Source organism: Nicotiana tabacum, chromosome 12 (genome assembly GCF_000715075.1).
Source record: "Nicotiana tabacum cultivar K326 chromosome 12, ASM71507v2, whole genome shotgun sequence".
NCBI lineage: Eukaryota > Viridiplantae > Streptophyta > Magnoliopsida > Solanales > Solanaceae > Nicotiana > Nicotiana tabacum.
The window spans coordinates 116,046,246-116,063,063 of record NC_134091.1 but is presented as its reverse complement, the minus strand read 5'-3'; positions in this window follow the sequence as shown (position 1 = coordinate 116,063,063).

Here is a 16,818-nt window from a genome sequence, read left to right as displayed (position 1 = left end):
ATGTTTTCTCAATTTCAATTTTAACTTTTCAAGTTAAATTGCTTGGTTTGGTGTAAATATGGAATTCTTCCTGCTGTTTATACAAGCCAATGGATGTAAGACATGTATTTTCATACAACTTTTTCACTTAACCAATGATTAAATGACCTATTTTTTTCTCACTTTAATTTTGGACTGTTCAAGTTAAATTACTTGGTTTGTTATAAATATCATATGCGATTAAATATAATTAGAAGGAGAAATTGAAGATATTTTTGGTTCCTTGAGCAGTTCTTTTTTTCAAGAGACTCTTATCAATAATTTTATAGTTAAACATCTTTATTGAATTTTATTACTTAGCTAATAAAGGGAGTCGCAATTACTCATGTATATAAGGGCATTATTTTTGGAGTCAATTGTTATTACACGTTAACTAAATTCTTCAAAATACGGATAAATTTGCATTTCCATTACCTCAAGGTGTATTTTACCTATTTTGGATAGATTAGTCAATTAGTGAGTGTAAATTATCTTTGTACATATTTCAAATGAATCATTTGTCTCTAGATTACACTTTAAGGCTCTTTTCAAGAATAATTAAAAAAAGTTTATCCTACTAATTAAAACCGTGTACATATGGATAATGTTTAACTGTCAATCGAGAACTTTTCTTCTTCTTTTTTCCCATTAAGCTGAGGGTTTGGCAAAGACAATTTTAACCTTTATAATAAATAATAATTTTTAAGGAAAATAAAGTATATATTTTTTGGACGAATCAGGACCATTTACTATGCCAAACCTATAATATCCAATATTATAACATATACCTCGAATTAGATTCCTGTAAAAAGAAAAGAAAAACTTACCTTTCTTTAATTTAATTTTGCCCTGTATTTGGGTTCCATTATCAGCCAACTTCATTTCCCTCTATTTTCTAAGTACTTCCCAAAATGTTTGACTGGTATAGCAAAAATAGGAAAATAAATATTCCTTCGATTTATGTGGTATGATAATGTCTACCTGAACAAAATTGAAATTTTAATTTTGTTGATAAAGTTAATTTATTTCAAAAGATATTTTGGACTAGTACGTGGCTTCTTGCATAAAGTCATATGTTCATGTGACAATATCTTCAAGAAAAGGCTAGACCCTTAAACTTGTCTATTATTTTCATCTAGACCCTTAAAGTAACCTCATGACCCATTAGGCACTCCATCTTTACACAAAGTGTGCCTATCAGACACAAGAAGCTAAAGTAGTACAGGAAGGAATATGCGTGTCGTTCAACCTTATGTGACATGGCAAAAAACCAATGAAAAACCGACGTGTGGCTCTTACCCAGAAAAAACTTTGAAGCAATGTCCTTTTTAACTGTTGAGCATTAAAAAGGAGAGCAATTATGTATTTGTTTTTTTCAACTCTATTCCCCTGTTCATCTTCTTCCTTAGTTGCTCTCAAATCTCAAATTAGTTTATAGCTTATTCTGTTAGCTTATAATTTTTTTCTCTATCGTCATCTTTCTCACACAAATTTCTTTCCCTTTTTAAGACTTTCCTCTATTAAACCAGATTGAAGATTATCTCCGCCGGGATCGTCGTGTGTTATTCACCAAATTATGATCAAGTTCTATATATTCTGGCCAAAGTTTCATCCTCTAACTCAATTAACAATACCATGTTATGGAATAACAAACAACTAACTAAGAGAAACACTTTTGGGAGTTAGTTTTTTGGGAATAAACCAATAAACCTCACATCACTAGCCCCAAAGAGAACAACAAGAATTTGTCAACAATTGTGAAAGTAAAACGAAAATTTAAAAGTGTGATTAGCTAAAAAAAATTCTTTCTTTATTGCTAGGTATATACTTCGCATTCTCTGTGCAACTTTGTGTGCTGGGCTTCTGTTTGTGTGTTTGTTTTGGTGAAGTTATGGTATTGTTGAGTGATGACTCATGGTCATACTTATGTTGGTTTGTAAGTTTTGAGAGAAATTTTCTGTTTTGAGGAAAATAAAATGAGTGCAAGAAGAGAAAAATCAATGGGACTAGTCGTGCTTCTTAACAGAAATTGAGATGAGGGAATCTGGTTGTGAAAAAGAATATCAGGAGGGTGACTAGGCTCGTTTTATGGATGAAGAAATGGAGTTTTCCTGTAAACAATGAGGGAGAGTACAGTGAGGTATGAGGTAATGGCGGTAGCTTCATTGGTGAAGAAGAAAACCATTTTAGTTTTTTTTTAAACTGGTTGACGCGCTCAAAATAGGTGAGATTCACCTTCTATGCCATGTCAGTTTCTTATGTCTGATAGGCACAATTTGTGTAAAGATGGAGTGCCTAATGGGTCATGAGGTTAGTTTAATTGTCTAGATGAAAAAAAGAGACAAATTTAAGGGATGTCTATGTATTTAGCCTCAAGAAAACTTAGCCAATTGTCATACTAAATAACAAGTGGCTTCTTGCTTGAAGCCTTGTGGCCAGTGCCGTCGTAGGTAGGATTAATGCTAAGGGGTTCAAAAGAAAAGAAATGTGGCCAGTGGGATTTGAACAAATGACCTTACAAAGGTTTTAAACCCCCTTGACCACTAAACTATACTTTTGGGATGTGTTAAGGGGATTCAAAATATAATATATAGAGATACAAAATAAATTTTACCTTATATGCACAATATAATTTTTTGACAAAGGAGTTCGGGTGAACCCCTTCCGCCCTTCTAGATCCGCCCCTACTTCTTGCCAAATACTCTTAGAAGATTGTTGCATGGCAAGATTTTTACAAGTGGAAAGAAGACAACATGCACTCTTGAACAAATGACAAAGCTCAAAATACTTGGCATACAACCTTGGACAAGTATCAAGTGGCTACTTCCCTTAAGGCTATCATTATCACCCGTAAATAGTCATTTCTTATAGTGATTCTTATTTGTACATTCTTTGGTTACATGACTTACTGGTGTATTATTTAACTTTGTTGATTCTTGTATCATCTAAATAAATAGAGGTATGATTGTTTAATCTTAAAAAAATATTTTACATTGCTGAAATAGTTTATTAGGACAGTGGCCAGCACGAATTAAGTCAATTCGTGTATTTCTGCTCATAAATAATATTATTACAGTATTATTATTTTTATTTTCCCGTACTCATTTTCTTACAATCTAAGAAACTATATCAAGTAACACCACTACAAAATTTTTTGAAAATGCTACCAATTTTGATGTTGTCCCCGCACCTACTGTTCTAGTTGTCTAACCAGATATCCATGGTGTTGTAAATCCGTTATTGCATTTACAACTTGAACAGACACTGATATCAAAATACATACCTCAATGCAAGAGAACAGTTGGGATAAATGACAATCTCGTTAAGTCAAAATTAAATTTAACTAAAGCAGATAATATAATTATTGCGGTCATTTTTCAAATAAATAATGTGGCAAATGTGAGAGATTGGATGATAGACTCTGGTTCTATTAGGCACGTTTGTGCAAACAAAATAATTTTTTGTCTTACATCCAAATTGAGGAAGGAGAAGAAACTATTTATCTTGCTAACTCAAGAAAGACTCGCGTTCTTGGAAAGGGAAAAATTCTTCACAAACTCACATCTGGTAAAACTCTAACATTGAGTAATGTGTTCCATGTTCCTAATATCTAAACTAATTTTGTTTATGTGGGATTATTAGGAAAAGTTGGAGTGAAGGTCTCTTTCGAGAATGATGAGGTCGTATTGACCAAAAATAAAATTTTGGTGGGCAATGGATATTGTAACCATGGTTTATTTGTGCTTAATATTTCCGATACTAGCAATAAAAATGTATCTTCTTCTGCTTATATGGATGAGTCAATTTCTTTGTGGCATGCTAGACTAGGACATGTTAATGCCGCGTATATAAAGAAAACGCAATCACTAGGATTAATATATGATTTAGACTCAAATAATATTGACAAGTGTAAAATATGTGTTGAAGCTAAAAGTATTAAAAGGACTTATTTTTCGGTAAATAGAGAAACTGAATTATTATCCTTGATTCACACTAATTTAGGCAATTTAAAGCAGATTATGGAGATGGTAAAAGATATTATATGACTTTTATTGATGATTTTTCTAGATTTACTAAGTTGTATATGCTTAGAAATAAAGATGATGTCTTTAATATTTTTATTTCTTATAAAACTGAGGTTGAAAATCAACTTAGTAGAAAAATCAAGAGATTAGATATGATAGAGGTGGAGAATATTTATCTTTAAATGATTATTGTAAAAAGAATAAAATTATTCATGAAGTAAGTTTGCCTTATTCACCCGAGTCTAGTGGATTAGCTGAAAGGAAAAATAGAATATTGAAAGAGATGATGAACTCCATGTTAGTTATCTCTAATGCTCTTGATAATTTGTGGGGTGAAACTATATATCTGTATGTCACTTACAAAATAGAATACCATATAGAAGAACTGGCAAAACTCTGTATGAATTGTGGAAGTGTTATAAACCTAACTTGAAATATTTAAAATTGTGGGGTTCTCATGCTATAGTTCTTTTGCCTGAACCTAGAAAGAGAAAATAGGTTCTAAAATTATTGATTGCATGCTTATTGGATATGTTGAACATAATGCTGCATATAAATTTCTTGTTTTAAAAAGTGATGTGCTTGATTGCAATACTATAATTAAGATAAAGAATGTTGAGTTCTTTGAATATATTTATCCAATGTCAGAAAAAATTTCTCATACACCTGTTGAAACAAATAATGAAATTACATCTAACGAGGAATTGAGAAGGAGTAAAAGGCATATGAAAAAATATTTTTCTTATGGAAATGATTTCAAACTTTTCTTGTCGATAATGAACCATCAAATTATTTTGAAGCCATATCTTCTTCCGAAACTAATTATTGGAAATAGGCAATAAAAGTTGAAATTAATTTTATTTTGAAAAATAAAATGTGGATTTTAATAGATTACCTTTTGGTACAAAACCTATTGGTTGTAAATCGATTTTCAAAAAGAAATTTAATTCTGATGGATCTTTAGATAAAAATAAAGCTTGTTTAGTAGCAAAAGGATTTTCTCAAAACAAAATATAGATTTTTTTGATACATTTGTACCAATGGCTAGAATTTCTTCCATACGAGTTTTAATTGCATTAACTTCAATTCATAAGTTTTTTATCCATTAAATGGATGTCAAAATTACTTTTTTTTAAATGGTGATTTAGAAGAAAAAATTTATGTGGTTCAACCTGAACGTTGTGTCATTCATGTACAAAAAAATAAAGTTTATAAATTAATTAAATCTCTTTATGGCCTTAAACCAGCTCCTAAGCAGTGGTATGAGAAAATTGAACAAGTCCTAATGAGAGACGGTTTTTCTTCAATTGAGGTGGATAAATGTGTTTATACTAAAGTGGTAGTTAATGAGTATGTGATAATATGTTTATATGTTAATAACATGCTTATATTTGATACATAGTTAAATATTGTGCAAAGTACTAAATTATTTTTGTCTGCTAATTTTAATATGAAAGATTTGGGTGAAATAAATACAATATTGGAAGTTAAAGTTACAAGGAGTGAAGATGTCATAATGTTTTCACAAGAACATTATGTTGAGAGACTTCTAAAGAAGTTTGAATATTTTAATAGTACACATGTGAGCACTCCTTATGACGCTAACTCTCAATTGAAAAAGAATAACCGTAATTCAGTTGCTCAGTCTAAATATGCTCAGATTATTGAGAGTCTGATGCATTTAATTAATTTTACAAGGCCTGATATAACTTATGTTGTGTGTAGACTGAGTAGATATACTCACAATCTTATTAGAGAGCATTGGTCTGCATTAGTTAGACTAATGAAATATTTAAGAAAAAACATAAATTATGGTATCCTGTGTAGTGGATTTCTTTCTACTTTCGGAGGGTACAATGATGCAAACTCGATCTCTGATTTAGATGAGACAAAATACACTAGTAGTTATATATTCACCCTTGGTGGTGGTGCAATATCATGAAAATCAGCTAAAAAAAGATCATTGCTAGATCGACTATGGAATCAGAGTTTGTAGCTCTAGAGTTAGCTGGTTTTGAGGCTGATTGGCTAAGAAACTTCTTAGCTAATATTCCTTTAATAAAGGACGTAATGCCTCACGTGTCTATGCATTGTAATTTTCAAGCGGCAATAGTTATTGCAAAGAATAAATCTTATAATTATAAAAATAGACACATGAAATTGATACATGATGTCATATAGCAGCTGCTGAGAGATGGAATAAATTCAATTGACTATGTGAAGTTAGAAATTAATTTGGCTGATCCTTTGACTAAAGCAGTGGGAAGAAAATTAATTCTTCAAACTTTAAAAGAGATGGGGTTAAGACCGTCATGTTGTCAATAGAGATGGTAACCCAACCTATGTGATTGAAGATTCCATGAAGTAGGTTTATATGGAAAATAAGAAGTCGATATTGACACTAAAGCACTAAAAGAGTGCTTGACTGCTACTAATTAAGAGGCTGAGTTATAACTCTTAATGAATTCATATTCCTTATGGATGATGTATTTAAAAGAAGTATACACTTGGTGAATTCACCTATATGAGAGTGGAGTGGGTCCGCTCCTATGAGATTTTGGCCTAGTCTCTAGAGCTCTTATGAATAACCAGGCATGCGCATGGCCTAGTGGCACAAAATCGCGTTGAACAACAAAAATTGTGATTGATAAAATCTCACTTACAATAAGAATTATTGATTCATAGAACTATTATATTTCACCAGTAATCCTGTGAGTTAAATTTTATCGGTGTAAGTTTGATTTATAGTTCAAAAGATATCAAACCTATTGCATTTGGACCACACAAATCCAGCAAGTCTTACTTTCATATTCTTTACTCTTGCATTTCTAAAATGTCTTTTGATACGGGAGATTGTTGATAAAGTTAATTTATTTCAAAAGATATTTTGGACTAGTATATGGCTTCTTGCATAAAGTCATATGTCCATGTGGTAATATTTTCAAGGAAACTTAACCAATTGTCATGCTAAATAACAAGTGGCTTCTTGCATGAAGCCTTATGACAAACTTAGAAGATTGGTGCATGACAAGATTTTTACAAGTGAAAAGAAGACTACATGTACTCTTGGATAAATGGCAAAGCTCAATATACTTGGCATACATGCTTGGACAAGTGTCAAGTTGTCACACCCCTTTTCTACCCCAAAAAGATAATGTGTGTTGATTGTGGGTTAAAGAGTTTTTCCAATTAAAGTGACAAACTTGAGTAGGGATTATTTTATTATTGAGAGTCGCCACTTGGAATTGATTTTTTTTGGGTGTTCCAAGTCACCTTTTATTTGAATCCCTAGTCAAAGGAAGGTTTGACTATATTATTATTGATCTGCGAAAACAAAGTTCAGGTAAGGAATTCTGTTGACCAGGGAGAAGGTTTAAGGCATTTTCCGAGTCCCGTGATTCTAGCACGGTCGCTTTATTGACTTAAAACTTGGCTTGAATTAATTTTGGACAAACTGTGATTTGTATGATTTTCATATTTTACCTATCCGCTTTTAATACTTGCTTTATTAGAATTGATAAAGAATAACAAGATATCGTAACCATACTACGCAAGCGAATGCGTAGTCATGACAAGGATTATTAGCACACTATGACTTTTGAAAAAATTACTACATTTGAGAAAATTAATTTTTTTTTGAAATTTATTAAAAGTTAACTATCACGCTACGCAAGCGAATCAGCAATTTTAGCAAAGAATTAACTAAAGCTAATGGTTATGGTGTGAGATTATTGAACTAATTTATGAATGTTAAACTTCACGCTACGCAAGCGATTCCGTGAAGTTAAAAACACGCCTACTAATTGCCTAGCGTTTAAATTAATTCATTTGTTAAAATTATTTATTTAATAAAGAAACCTAGTATTTAAAAGACTGGGTCAAAACTTGTTTACTACTTTAAACTTGACAAATTCAAATTTTCAAGTAGCCTTTATGTTAAAAAAAAATGGCCAGCAAATTTAAACCAAAGGTAATAGTGGCCTAAAATATTCTTAAAATTAATGTAAACCCAACTAGGACATGTAGCTAAAAATAATGCATTAATGAACTTGGACTTCTAGACATATAACTGAGAAACAAACATATGCATCAAGCTCAACCAAACAGAAGTTCAAAATAGCAATAACACATTTAAGAAATTCTTTCACTGGTACTCTCCTCTCTCCTGCACACTCATCACATACTATTCCCCAACTTCATTTCAACTTAACCAAGAAGAGAAGTATTACTATCAGTTATTTTTAGCAATAAGAGAAAAATTAAAATAATTAAACCACAAATACATAAAACCAAGGCAAAAGGAAACTAAACTCTACATAATAATTCTAAAAGATGTTTCTTTTCCTTAACTAGATACACTTAACATAATATTATTTGAGCTACACATGTAAAGAAAAATGGAAGATCAACCAAATATTACAGATGTACATGCTGAAATATGACTATATGAATAACATGTTAAACATTCATTTATTCCAGTAAAGCACATCAAGCATATCCATAGAGCTGAAAAAGAGTCATATCCTCATCCATTGAATATAAAAATCTGCATTGTAAAGTTTAAAAAAATACCTGGATTGCAAAAATAAATACAGCAGTGAAGAAATAGAGCTCAACAGGAAAAAAAAAATAGCAGCAAACACAAGCAGAAAATAGCAGCAGTTTCATTTTTAAACAGCCCGAAAACCTTAGAAGAAACCCAAAACCAGCTCTAAAGAAGACTTATACTTTTCTAAAAGTTTACACTCTAAAATTTACTCACAAAGCTCACCATTTCAGCTTACTAAAGGGTGCTTTAGTTGCTGATTATTTACTCTCCAAGTTGTATTTTTAGGGTGTAAAGACTGCCCAATAAATGTGTGATCCTCGTCCTCAAGTGAGGAAATAGCAGCCCCTTAAATAGGCAAATAAAGTATCTTTTTTGGGATAGATTTTGGTTCACCAAAAATCTGTCCAAAAGACTGACTTTGTGTGCTAAACACTGTTCAAGATCTGTCCCAAAGATGAAAGAACAGCCTGAAAATCTGCTGTGTCAGAAGCAAGGAGAAAAAAATATCATTCCAGCCACCCTACTAGTAAAAGTAGGCTACTATTACCCTATTTTGTGATAAAATAAATTAAACTTCAGATTTTAACCATCAACAACAAACTAATTGCTCAACACAAATCAAACTTGATCAACTATGAACTGACAAAGCATAAACGAGACTAAAAACGTAATTGAACTAAGTATTCAAACCAACTTGATTGGAATGAATTCGATTTGTGCAAACTAATTACTAAACAAACAACTAAATTCACAAACTAATGCTCAAAACAGAACGAGCATCATTAACAATCGGACAACGACTAACTATGTGAACGATTTAACTAATACACTAAAGATCATGTTTAAATCAATAACAAATCCAACAAACCACTAAACTAAATAGAGATAACTAATTAAATAAACCTAACTTGAAACTCTAATTAACAAGAAATAACCAAAACAGAAAAATCAAAAATCAGAAACTAATCTACTAATATAAAAAATCAGAAATTAATTAAAGAGATGACGATTATACCTAACAAGTATGCTTGAAGCTGTTCGAGCCACGAGAATACGCCGGAGATGCTAAAAGGCGACTGTCCGACTCCGAAACACACGTTTATTTCGGGTAGATGCTAGAACTAAATGAGTTTCAGCATCTCGCCAAAAGAAACGAGTGTCTTTGAGTCGAAAAATAGCTAAGATGAGGGTTCAAGGCATTTTGGCGGTGTTGAGGCAGTGGAGCCACGGCGTCAGTGAGGAGCGGGCCGGTGGCGGCGGGGATTTTGGGGGTGAAATGGGTAGGAAAAGATAGGTCTCGTGGAGCTCTATCCATTCATGTATGTGTTGTAGGGTGGTGTTGGCCGGAGCTTCAAGAATTTGGACCAAAAAGTGGCGGCTAAAGTTTCTTAGATCTAAAATTCAAGGAGTTTGAGGGTTTTTTGAAGGAATTGGTTTGGAGATATGGGAAGAGGAGGTTGTGGAGATTATATGGTGTTAATTTGGAGGTGTTTGGAGGTGGTCCGCCGCCGGTGGGTGATTTTCGGCGGCGGCGACGGCGGTGGAGAGAAGAGAGAGAGATGGGAGAAATGAGGGAATTTTTCAGATTTTTGAGGCTTTAAATATCTCTTGAGAGATCAAATATGGACCATTAGATCAATGGATGATCAATGGGTGAGATTTGATCTTGGATCACTTAATGAAACGACGTAGTTTTGATGCAAAACTACGTCGTTTCAGACCCTTTCAAGGGCAGGCCCTTATCTTGCACTTTTGGCCACTTTCTTTTTCAAATTTGGCCCAATTTCTTTCTTAATCCTACTTATTAAACTAAATTTATACAAATAAATAAATTAATTAAGTAACTTATTCAAATAATCAACTAACTAGATTAATTCACCAATTGAATAGTTAGTTAATTCCTAAAATACATAAATAAAGAAAGAACTATTTTTTGGTATTTTCATGATAGGAAATATGAAATTAGAGACACAAAAATTGGGAAAAATAATTAAAGCAACAAAACACTAATGACTTTAGGAGGTGTTAAAATAATACAAAAATTAGGTATTCACAGCTGCCCCTCTTTGCTCGAGAACATGAAGAGTTTTCATGCAAAGAAAAGTGAATGCCCTGGCTAATTTTTGATCACATATCACTCCAATGAAAGTATTTTTTTTTAAAATGGTGACCGAACCCTGCTTCCGAGGTTGCCTACATATCCTTGTTTAGAGGAATCAGGTCAGTATAGTTCTGAAAAAAATTGGTAGCTGAGACTACCAGACACTAGATTTAAGATTGCTGTTGTTGTTGTTGTTGTTGTTGTTGTTGTTGTTGTTATTGTTGTTGTTGTTACTGTTACTTGTTGCTTACATCAAAAGAAAAAGAGAAAGAACTACATATGTTTGCAAACTAAGAGTTACAAAATTCCTAATCTATATGTCTTGTGGAGTCAAATCTTGATTCTTGACCTGCTCGCTTGTGTTGACCTTAGATTGGATCTTAATGCTCTTTGAGGAAAAGATCATGGCTCATTCTCGATTGCTTGCTTTCCGGATCAGAATTCGAGAAAATGAAACTCGAGAAGTTGGATTGCTGACACATTATCCAAGCTAACTCCAACTATCTTGTGACCGAAAATCTTCTTTATTCTGATGAGAAAGCTAAAACTGCAAGCTTTAATCGTCACTTGTGCTATGCGGTGGGGCCTGCAAAGCCATCAAAGACGAACAAAATGAATAAAAAATTTCTGCCCCAGTTTGGCACTAGGAAAATTTTGTGAGTTAGAGAAAGCTATAAAGTATCTAATTTGTTGAAATGAAGACAACGGGAGTATTATAAACTAACTATGTGAGGATATGCAACCACGGGGGGAAGTAACTTATGTTACCAGAGGAAATGGAATTAGAGGATGGTACCTTGTATTACTGAAGGGAATGTAACCAGGGGTTGGTACCCTGTATTACCGAAAGAAAATGTAATCAGGGGTTGGTACCCTATATTACCAAAATGAGTGTAACCAAGGGTTGGTACCCTGTATTACCGAAAGGAATGTAACCAGGGGTTGGTACCCTGTATTACCGAAATAAGTGTAACCAGGAGTTGGTACCTTGTATTACATAAAGGAGTGTAACTAGGGGTTAGCACCCTGTATTACTGAAAGGAGTGTAACCAAGAGTTGGTACCCTATATTACTGAAAGGAGTGTAACAGAGGCTGGCACCCTATATTACTGAAAGAAGTGTAACCAGGGGTTGGCACCCTGCATTACTGGGAAAGAATGTAACCAGGGGTTGGTACCATGTATTACTGAAAGAAGTGTAATCAGGGGTTGGCACCCTGTATTACTGAGAAGGAATGTAATCAGGGGTTGGTACCCTATATTACCGAAATGAGTGTAATCAGGGGTTGGTACTCTGTATTACATAAAGGAGTGTAACCAGGGGTTGGCACCATGTAATACTAAAATGTGTGTAACTAGGGGTTGGTACCATGTATTACTGAAATGAGTGTAACTAGGGGTTGACACCCTGTATTACTGAAAGGAGCATAACCAGGGGCTGACACCCTGTATTACTAAAAGGATGCTGAATCCCCTATGCAAAAAGGTTCTACCTAGGTTAAATTACAAAAAGCAAACATGGGCGAAGGGTACTTCTACCCGAAAACATGAGCTCGAATCCTCTAGGAGAAAAAGTTTTACCTGGGTTAAGCTACGTATAACAGCCTGAGCCAAGAGTACTTCTACTCAAAAATATGAGCTGGATCCCCCTAGGCGAAATGATTCTACCTGAGTTAATCTACTGTAAAACATCTAAGCGAAGAGTACTTCTACCCGGAACTATGAGCTAAAATCTCCCTAGGCAAAAAGGTTCTACCTGGTTTAAGCTATGAAAATGGGAGGTATGGATAGTAATGATGCACGCTGCAAAGAAAGGAAAGTGGAAATTTTGAGGAAACTTACCTTTGGTGACATTCGCCCTTTGAGAATCGCCATTCTGCACTGCTTTGATCCTGCTTCAAATAAAGAAAAAATTGTGAGTTTTTAAAGTGGTTGTCGGTTTGTGGCCTTGATGCCCTGAGTAGTTTGAATTCATCCATCCGCTGTCGAAGAACTGATTTTGCCAGTGTGGTACCGAGGTTTCCGGATACTCTGTATCGCTTTCTAGAGATATTGTCTTTCTGACGTTGCCCCTGGCTGTTTCATACCCGGATGTCCATAATACTGCTAATCCCTGCCCCTAAGGCAAGGCAATTTTCCTTTAAAATCAAACTTAGTTGTCTTGCACCCAAAACCAATTTCTGTCTGTAGTGTTTATCAACTTTTCCCATGAAGCAAGTCTTGCTTAGGCGACCTTTTCAGTTTCTTTGAGACACTTTGTCTGCCTTATCAAAAGAGATCATAGATGGATTCCTGCCTTCGTCAATGCCGTATATGCTCCAAATTGTGCTCGGTATTATGGGAAAACTGTAGCTAGTTTTGCAGCCATTTTTTGCTTTGCTTTTGATTCAAGATTAGACCGAAAGGGAATCTAAGAAAAATTATGGAAAAGAATAGAAGAGCAATTGGAAGTGAAAAAGGAATTGTGTCTAAATAAAAGGTGTCCCTTTCGGGGAGAGAAATAAGGAGACTTATCTGGAGATATGTGACGACTTCAATGAATCATGATATGCATTTTGGACTGGACGCCTGATCTGTCTGAGCTGTCTAATTCTAAAAATACGTCACAAATATTCATCTTGAAACTGCCTTGGTTGTGCTCATGCCGCAGCATCGAAGACCCTCATTCGGCTAGTAGCGCCCTTTGCGGGTTTTCGCTAACTGACCTCTCTCATTTCTCTAATCATTGTTGCCTTATGGTGCCCATCTGTTTTTCACAATAAAACTCTCGCATTTCTCTGCTCACTGTCGCCTTACAGTGCCCATACGGGTTTTCACCGATAAGACTCTCTCATTTCTTCTTTTCTTTCTTTCTTTTTATTTTTTTAATTTTTTTTTTACTAAGATACGACATGCGGAAGGTTGAACAATGCCACTGGCATGGGGACTTCAAGTATTCTAAAATATCGATTAGAAGTTCTTAACAGGAAAAGGCGAAAAGAACCTTGAACTGAATTACAACTTTTGGAACTATTTCTATAGAAAAAACCGTAAGATAAAAACAAACTTCTTCCCCAGTTTTGGAGTACTGGGAATATGAATTTTTTGTTGCGATGTGACCGAACCCAGGGTAAGGCTGCCTACGTATCCTTTCGGAATCAGGTCAGACGTAGTTCAATGACTCAGAAAATTTGTTGTTTGACTTTTTTTTTGTAAGTGCAGAGGTTCCAAAAAGTGGAAAACAAGGAAGAAAAATACAGCTTAAAAGGGGTAACAAAAGGGTGACACTTGTGTGGAATAGCGAGCAATGGTAGCCTTCGTCATCTCGATCTAAGAAAATCATGCGTGAAAGTTCCACAGTGGGTATATATCAGACATAATATTTTTTGACTGCATCTGCATTAATAGTCATGTCTGGTACCCGTCCTTCTTCATCTACCAAGTGCAAGGCCCCTTTTGGTAACACTTTCTTGATGATGTAGGGTCCTTTCCAGTTTGGGACGAACTTTCCTTTAGCTTCTACTTAGTGTGGAAGAACGCGTTTCAGAATGATTTGGCCTACCTCGAAGTGCCTTGGATGCACTTTTTTGTTGTAAGCGCGTGCCATTCTTTGCTGGTATAACTGGCCAAAGCACACTACTGCTAGCCATTTTTCATCAATCATCATTAGTTGTTCTAATCAGGCCTTTACCCATTCTGTATCTTCAATCTCCGACTCCACAATGATCCGAAGAGAGGGAATTTTGACTTCAGCCGGTATTACAGCTTCCGTTCCATATACCAACAGATAAGGAGTTGCACCAACAGATGTGCGAGCAGTCATGCGGTATCCCAAAAGAGCAAAAGACAACTTTTCATGCCATTGTCTGGAAACTTGGATCATTTTCCTAAGAATCTTCTTGATGTTCTTGTTCGCCGCTTCAACGGCTCCATTGGCTTTTGGCTGGTAAGGGGTAGAATGGCGATGCATAATTTTAAATTGCTCGCATACCTCCTTCATCAAATGACTATTGAGATTGGCTGCATTATCAGTGATAATGGTATTTGGGATACCAAAGCGGCAGATGATGTTGGAATGAACAAAGTCTACCACTTCTTTCTTGGTGACTGCTTTAAAAGTGATTGCCTCCACCCACTTGGTGAAGTAATCAATTGCAACCAAAATGAATATATGCCCATTTGAAGCCTTTGGCTAAATTGGCCCAATAACATCCATTCCCCAAGCAACGAAAGGCCAAAGAGAGGACATGGGATGCAACTCCGAAGGTGGCGAGTGAATCAGGTCACCATGAATCTGGCATTGGTAACATTTGCGAACAAAACTGAAGCAATCTCGCTCCATTGTAAGCCAATAATACCCTGCCCGCAAAATCTTCTTCGCCAAAATATATCCATTCATGTGAGGTCCGCATACCCCCAAATGCACTTCACTCATGATCCGCTCAGCTTCTATGGCATCTATGTATCTCAACAAGTTCAAATCTGGGGTCCTTTGGTACAAAATTTCCCCATTCAGGAAGAAACCGCTGGCGAGCCGCCTTATAGTTCTTTTTGGATCTCCCTTGGCATGCTCTGGGTATTCTCTTATTTTTATGAATTGTTTTATGTCATGATACCATGGTTCACTATCTGGTTCTGTTTCAATTGTATTACAGTAACCGTGTTGATTTCGAACTTGGATTTCTAGTGGATCGATATGAGTGTTTCCCGGATAAGGGAGCATCAAGGCTAAAGTAGCCAAAGCATACGCTAGCTCGTTGTGAAACCTGGGAATGTACCTGAAGTCGATGGATTTGAATCTTTTGCTCAAATTTTGTACACGTTGTTTGTATGGAATAAGCTTGATGTCTCGAGTCTCCCATTCGCCTTGGGCTTGCTGGATAAGCAAGTCAGAATCTCCCATAACCAATAGTTCATGCACATCCAGATCGAGGGGCATTTTCAAACCCATGATACAGGCTTCGTATTTCGTCGTATTATTGGTACAGAAGAACCGAAGCCAGGCTGTTGTAGGGTAATACTTTCCAATAGGTGAGATGAGGATTGCCCCGATCCCAACTCCTTTTATATTAACAGCTCCATCAAAATACATTTTCCATACAGGGTTGTCGTCTGGAACTACTTCCTATATTGAGTTGACCTCTTATTCTGGGAAGTATGTGGTAAGTAGCTTGTACTCATTATCAACTGGATTCTCTGCCAAATGATCGGCCAAATCCTGTGCTTTCATCGCGGTGCGAGTGACATAGACGATTTCGAACTCTGTGAGCAGGATTTGCCATTTTGCGAGCCTGCCGGTGGGCATTGGCTTTTGGAAGATATACTTCAGAGGATCCATTCTGGATATGAGGTAAGTAGTATAGGCCAAAAGATAATGTCTCCATTTCTGAGCGACCCAAGTCAAGACACAACATATCCTTTCTAAAAGGGTGTACTTAATCTCATAATTGGTGAACTTCCTGCTCAAATAATATATTGCTTGTTCCTTTTTGCCTGTTGCATCATATTGCCCCAGAACGCATCCAAAGGAATTATCCATCACCGATAGATATAAAAAGAAAGGCCTACCAGGTTCAGGTGGGACCAGTAAAGGGGGTTTTGACAGATAATCTTTGATGCTGTCAAAAGCATTTTGGCAATTGTCCGTCCACTTGATAGCATCATCCTTTTTCAGCAACTTAAAGATGGGATCGCACGTGGTTGTGAGCTGAGCAATGAACCTATTGATGTAGTTCAACCTCCCGAGCAAACTCATGACTTCCTTTTTATTCTTCGGGGGTGGCAGATCTCGAATGGACTTTATCTTAGATGGATCCAATTTGATGCCTCTTCGGCTGACTATAAAACTGAGGAGTTTCCCAGATGGAACCCCAAATGCACACTTGGCTGGATTAAGTTTAAGGTCATACATTCGAAGCCGTTCAAACGTGATCAGCCTGTGTCTTTGATTTTATGATGACATCATCGACAAATACTTCAAGCTCTTTGTGCATCATGTCGTGGAAAATGGTAGTCATGGCTCTCATGTAAGTTGCCCCTGCATTCATCAAACCGAATGGCATGAACCTGTAACAATAAGTACCCCATGGAGTGGTGAAAGCGGTCTTTTCTGCGTCATCCTCATCCATTAGAATCTAGTGATACCCA